This window comes from Xenopus tropicalis, chromosome 5 (assembly GCF_000004195.4).
Source record: "Xenopus tropicalis strain Nigerian chromosome 5, UCB_Xtro_10.0, whole genome shotgun sequence".
Taxonomy (NCBI): domain Eukaryota; kingdom Metazoa; phylum Chordata; class Amphibia; order Anura; family Pipidae; genus Xenopus; species Xenopus tropicalis.
The window spans coordinates 50,473,063-50,479,738 of record NC_030681.2 but is presented as its reverse complement, the minus strand read 5'-3'; positions in this window follow the sequence as shown (position 1 = coordinate 50,479,738).

Genomic DNA, 6,676 nt, shown 5'->3' with positions numbered 1-6,676 from the left:
AAGATTTTTCCATCATAATGAGAAGTGTTATGGAATACCTGCTACAGAGTGGTGATTGGTTCATTGCTGGGATTAAGAAATGCTTTGGGTGCCGTTTTAGCAAGAAAGGGCCTATAAAAATAAGATTATAAAAACATTATTAAAAAAAGTTAAAAAAAAGTACTGATTTAACTGGAAAGATACCGGTAGATCTTAATTTGTGCCCAGCAACCAATCAGATATGTCCTTCTAACTAATTGTAAACTACTTAAAACTAATTGCTGATTGTTTGCTATGGGCAACTACTTTTGTTCAATTTACCACCTATGTTATTTAATGATCTCTACAGTGTTTGTATAATTTATAGAAATATTCTTTAGAAACAATGGGTTCTAATTTTGCAAAAGTTGCAGTGCAAGTGCAATGTTAGAAAAGATCTAGAGCTGGAAGAACAATTCCCAGAGAGAGCTAGGAAATAGAATTATACTGCAAAGTGTTTTATTCATGTGCAAAAAACACTACCCCATGTTTCAGGCACCACAGCCCTTTATCAAATGTGTGGACCCTGAAACTTGTACAGGTATGGGACCCATTATCCAGAATGCCTGGGGTTTTACAGATAAGGGATCTTTTCGTAATTTGGATCTCCTACCTTAAGGGCTCTGGCACACAAAGGAGATTAGTCGCCTGCGACAAATCTCCCTCGTGTGCCAGAGCCCTAGGTCTACTTAAACAATTATTTAAACAGTAATTAAACCCAGTAGGATTGTTTTTGCTACAATAAGGATTAATTATATCTTTGTTGGGATCAAGTAAAAACTACTGTTATAGTATTACAGAGAAAAAGTAAAACCATTTTTAAAAATTTAAATAATTTGATTAAAATTGAGCCTATGGGAGATGACCCTCCCGTAATTCGGAACTTTCTGGATAATGGGTTTTCGGATAAGGGGTCTGATACCTGTATAGTGTTTTCTGCACATAAATAAAACACTTTTTGCAGCATAGTTCTGCTTTATGCAGTCATTTTCTTGGTAACTGTACATTTAGTCCTGTGACAGGGGCTCTGTTAGAGAGGATAGTGAGATCAATATTTTGGAGCCATGGGTGCTATATTAGGTATTCTTCCCAAATCTAGAGCCAGCTAATGGTTAGCTGACCAGGAGGTAAATGGAGGACCAGGCCAGAACTAGGGTTTCAAATAGGCTCTGGCATTTTAAGTACAAACTGGCCCAAACAGCCCCTCACCAGCCCACTAAATAGTGACTGTCATTGGCATCTTACATATACCACAGCAGGGAAGGGGAATGGGTGGGGACATCTGAGTACACAGGACTGTGATAAATGTGAAAAATTATTTATTTCAATTTTTAAAACCCACTGAGGTTGCACATTCATTCTTTAGTACTAACGTATAATTAGCTTTAGAAATGGTAGGCAAGCGGAACACAAAAAAATGCAGAAAAATAAGACTTTGCCTTTGATTAATTACTCCAAACACATTAACGAGGTGCTTATCTTCATATGGCATCAAAAATAGATTGGCATCAAGAACAGATTTTAGTCTTCCTGAGTACCTCGGGGCCTCTTCCAGACTCTAGACCAACACAAGGTTAGCATGCCGTTACTCAGAGTTTAGAGATAATTTCTCTCTGTCAGCCAAGCCACACAGCCTATTTCCAAGTCAGTTTCATTGCTGCACTTTCTCCAAACACTCTAGCACAATCACTGGCCCCTTGGTACTTGCTTTCTTTCTCAAGCTTAGGCACTGTCTCAGGCTCCATGGGCCCCTTGGTTCTCTCTTAGACTTCCTCTCACTCACTGGAACAGCCAGAACAATATCTCTCCTCCAGACATCCAAGAGAAACCTGTCTCCTCCAGACATCCAAAAAGAGCCCTCAGGTGTGGGAGCACACCCATTTTACCTGCATTAGCTGCTCTACTCTTAGCTGCCACTTAATTACCTGATCGAGAGAACATATTAATCCTATCTGCACTAGATATACCCCTGCAACCCATATCATGAACCTTAAATACACACTTTCCTGTGCACCTTTAGGCCAGACAGATGTGTTTTCCAAACATACTATCACAGTACAAACATTAGAACCGATATTAGAAAACCTAATATGGATTTATGGGTTTTATGTTTTTAAAATGGATGCTGTTAATGGAATGGCATTAGAAAGAGAAGTCAATAACAGGCCAGAGCAGATAATACTGATAAACCACATTCTTTTTACCTCTTGTGAACGATGTTCCTTATAGAAGTATGCCATACTGGGTATTAGCAGAGGCATCACACATTAGCCTCTTAGCATTTGCACAGCATTAGGGGTTTTTGCTATCAAATCAGAGTTGGCACTGGGTTAATAATGGTGTGGCACATAGCAGAGAATTGAAGAGGCACAGAAAAGGGGTAATTCTGGATAAAGTCTGGAGCATCTTGAAACAGAACTATATGAGCCTTATATGCAAAACTCTATTAAAATACATTTTTTTGAAGTCAAATATTATCTTAGTTTACTGTTTTTATTTACTGATATTGTTTCTGAGTCCTACTGTTTTAAAATAAAACTTTCACTTATGTTACAACTTCCTTTAATACTGATTGACACATACCCTAGTATCCTGCTTTGTATAACAATATCTACAAAAAAGCAAAGGTAAAATATGAAGAAAAAAAAGTACTCACATTATTCAAAGGTTTAACCTGCTTTTCTGGCCATACAACTATTTCATTTTTCACACTTTAAAAGGACGAGAAAGGAACATTTTATTTTACCTACTGTGTGGTAATATGGATTATTTCCCAGTAACAAGTATAATAATATATAGCGTTAGAGTTAGTTAGTTAGTTAGTTAGTGTTTTTTATTATCAAAAACTTTTAAGGCTGCCTCATCTGGCCAAATAGTGAAATATTATCTGGTTTGGGCAGCCTTGTGTATCCAAACAAAAGTAACAGGAAAATGCAGTTCTCAATCAGTTCTGGCATCTGTTGATACCTAATTTTGTTGCCAAATGTTATATGTTTATAGTTTGGACAGACAGGTTGCACTTAAATGAGGAAATTTGTGTATGTATGGCCACCTTATTTGTCAGTAGAGGTATGGAATTCATCATCCGCGAACCCAGTCACTCAGAAATCTCACAAACTATTCTATTTAAAAAAAGGTTTTGTATTTTATTTGATTTGGTTTGAATAGACATTCACTGGGGATTTGTGTGAGCTGCTTTTTATCAACTGCAGTTAGATGGGTAGTGTGCCAAGAGGGGTTTGCTTTACTTCCAATTGCACCACATTGTGGGTGCTGTTACTGAGTAGACTAAACCAAATGTCTCATAGTCCTAAACCACCATCAAAAAAAGAACAAAAAGTAGAGAGCATGCTAAGCAGCATATACCTAAAACATGAAAAAGAGATACAAAACCTTATTTGTTCCTAATTAATTACCTAACATACCACAGGACAGTTTTGGCCAGTCAAGCTTGCATTTCTAGACTCTACTATACCTATCAACATATCCTGAGTCAAAGAAAAAACAACACAACCTCAGGTGTAGAAGGAGGAGAGTACAGTCACTACCAGTTGCACGGTTGGTGAAACTCATGCCGTTTTTTCAGTTTGTTGTGGCTAGACATTTCTTGTGAACTCAATGGCTTATAACGTGTTTAAAATAATGTCTTTTTATAAATACACATATTCCAAAACACAGAGCAAACAAGTGCAAACATATTGGGAAAGTCTGTGGCCTGAAAGCTAAGAAATGTGTGACAATGCAGACATAGAACTCAAGCCTCATTGAAATTTGTGGTATGCAATGGTACATTTGACAGTTTTGAGTCTGTATTTGTCGCTATCATTTTCTCAGTTTCTGGTTTAAGTCATACATCATAGACTTACTAGGTTCCGTTGCATGCAAAGAAGCATTTGGTTTCAACCTTGTTTTGAGTGCTCACAACCTATACTGAGATTCTGAGATGTAAAGGGTTTTCAGAAGATTCTAAACTCTGTTTAGTGCCTGAAGCAGAAAAGACATTAGCAACAGAGTATTTTATCCAGTTTGTTTTTAACCCATCTTCTGGCTCCAGTGCAACCACCACACCTAGTTTACTACACACCTTGGAGAAGGTTTATTAAAAAATGAAGTCTTACAAACTATTAAGTCTTGCCCTCTGATAGTACAAATATACTATGCTATGGAGATAAAGTAGCTTTTGATGAAAAATAGTACTCATCAGCAAAACCACGTGTTTTGTTCTAAACAGGTTTAGGTTCAATCCTGGAGTGATCAGATGATCAGATAATTTAGTTCTTTAAGTTCCTTAAGTCATCAGTCAAGTATAAACTGACAATTAGAGAAATAATTGAACTTATTTAGCTCAGTACTTCACATAAACTAAGATTATTTACTTTGTAAAACTGAATTGATACCTTCCATTCACTTCCTAATCCTCATTTAGAAGATTTCTGGTTAGGTCACTCAAAGTATGGTTTATGCATGTAATTTCAGTAAAGCCTTTTATAAAGAAGGCCACTATTTTATGTGTAATGCTATGTATGCACTATGTGGTGAACCAGTGCGAATGACCAGTTGACATATATAAAAAGGGGCACACTCTGCCGATACATTCAATTTGGTGGCACCGAGCATGGTCACAGTTTAGCTCTAAAAAAATTAATTTATTGCTATTATTAATATTATTATTATTAATAATTTATGTACCAAAACTTTGCTTATTTCATCTTATTGACTTCCTGAATCCATTAAAAAGGGGTGAGCATGGGGCATATTTAAAAAAGGGCACTAGATGGTCAAGTACAGGAATAGATACAGCAGGAAATATTCTATAAGGTTACTCATAGACATTACAGAAAGATAACTTATATATATATATATATATATATATATATATATATATATATATATATATATAGTCCACACAACAGCACCACACTCCGAAAGTTGCTGCAATGTAGCTGCCCCTGTGCACGGAATACCAAATAGATACCAAATCAAACACAACCAGCACCAAGGGTCTTGTGGTTCAAACAAATATTAGTGTATTATAATTGCATGTACAACCGACGTTTCGGTCCCTTTTGGGACCTTTTTCAAGGTGAAACCGAACGTCGGTTGTACATGCAATTATAATACACTAATATTTGTTTGAACCACAAGACCCTTGGTGCTGGTTGTGTTTGATTTGGTATATATATATATATATATAAATAGAAATATACAGGTATGGGACCTGTTATCCAGAATGCTCAGGACCGGATAAGGGATCTTTCCATAATTTGGATCTCCACAACTTAAGTCTGCTAAAAATCATTTAAATATTGAATTAACCCAATAGGATTGTTTTGCATCCAATAAGGATTTATTATATCTTAGTTGGCATCAAGTACAAAGTACTGTTGTATTATTACAGAGAAAAAGGAAATCATTTTTAAAAATTTGAATTATTTGCTTATAATGGAGTCTATGGGAGATGGCCTTTCCATAATTCAGAGCTTTCTGGATAACGGGTTTCCAGGTAAGGGATCCCATACCTGTACATATGTCAGCACAGGTAATCTCCTGCCATTCAGCATGAACATATTAAGAAATCACAACCCTTTAATACTTAGCCAGGCACTTATTTAAAAAATAATTTTCAACTTTCAGGAATATTTATCTACATTTATGCTGCATATTGCCTCTTGTCTATTAAAAGTTCTGGAGCTCCCATACTGTATGTATTTAATGCTTAATAAGGCATAAATAGACAAATGTGTGCTGTAAATTTGACAAACAAAATCACTGACTGCTTAGTCACTTTAGCACAAAATGACTGTAAATGTATTCGTTTGAACATGCTATTGAGTTGATGTACTTTTATTCAGGGGAAAGGTTGTGTGGGCTCAAGGAGATATCAGTGCAAACATACGTTTCTTTCTGTGGTTGCCAAGAGAATTCTCACATGGAATTCTCTCGTATAGTTCTTAGACAATTTTTATGCTGTGAGAAGTTTTGCATCTTTTTTTGTGGACAAGCCCCTGAGCATGAGAATGAGAGATAAGCTAGTCCTCAGGGAAGTAGCCATTGTCTTCTTATCTGCCTCCTAATGAATGTCTTGGTGCAAGTTTTGCATACGCATGCATGTAGTCTGGAAGGGGCTGTGCTCCTGGTCTCCTTTTCTTATCATTGCTGCCATTTGTGTGCCAGATACAGAAACTTTAATTTTAAAAATATTAGGCCATATTCTTAAATAAAATATGGATTCAGTCAAATACAAAATTTTCTACAAAAGATTTCAAATACCAAACTAAATTTGTACTTTAAATTCCATAGTCAGATCTGTGCAAAATCTAAAAATCAGTTGTCCAGGGCTACAGTATATAGTTAAGGTGGCCATACACGGGCCAATTGTAGCTGCCAATATCGGTCCCTTGGACCGATTCGGCAGCTTATTGGCCCATGTAGGGGCAGGAACGATGGGCTTGCCCAACCCATATCTGGCCTAAATTGGGCAGATATCGACTGAGCAGGTTAAAAGATTTAGTCGGATTGGGGGGCGCATCGACTCGTTGATGCGGTCCCCGAACCGACTCCACCCATTGCCACCATTATATTTCAGTTGTTTGGCCCCAAGCCCAAATGACCGAATTAGCCTACATTTGGCCGATATTGCCGTAGGTATCGTAGGTGG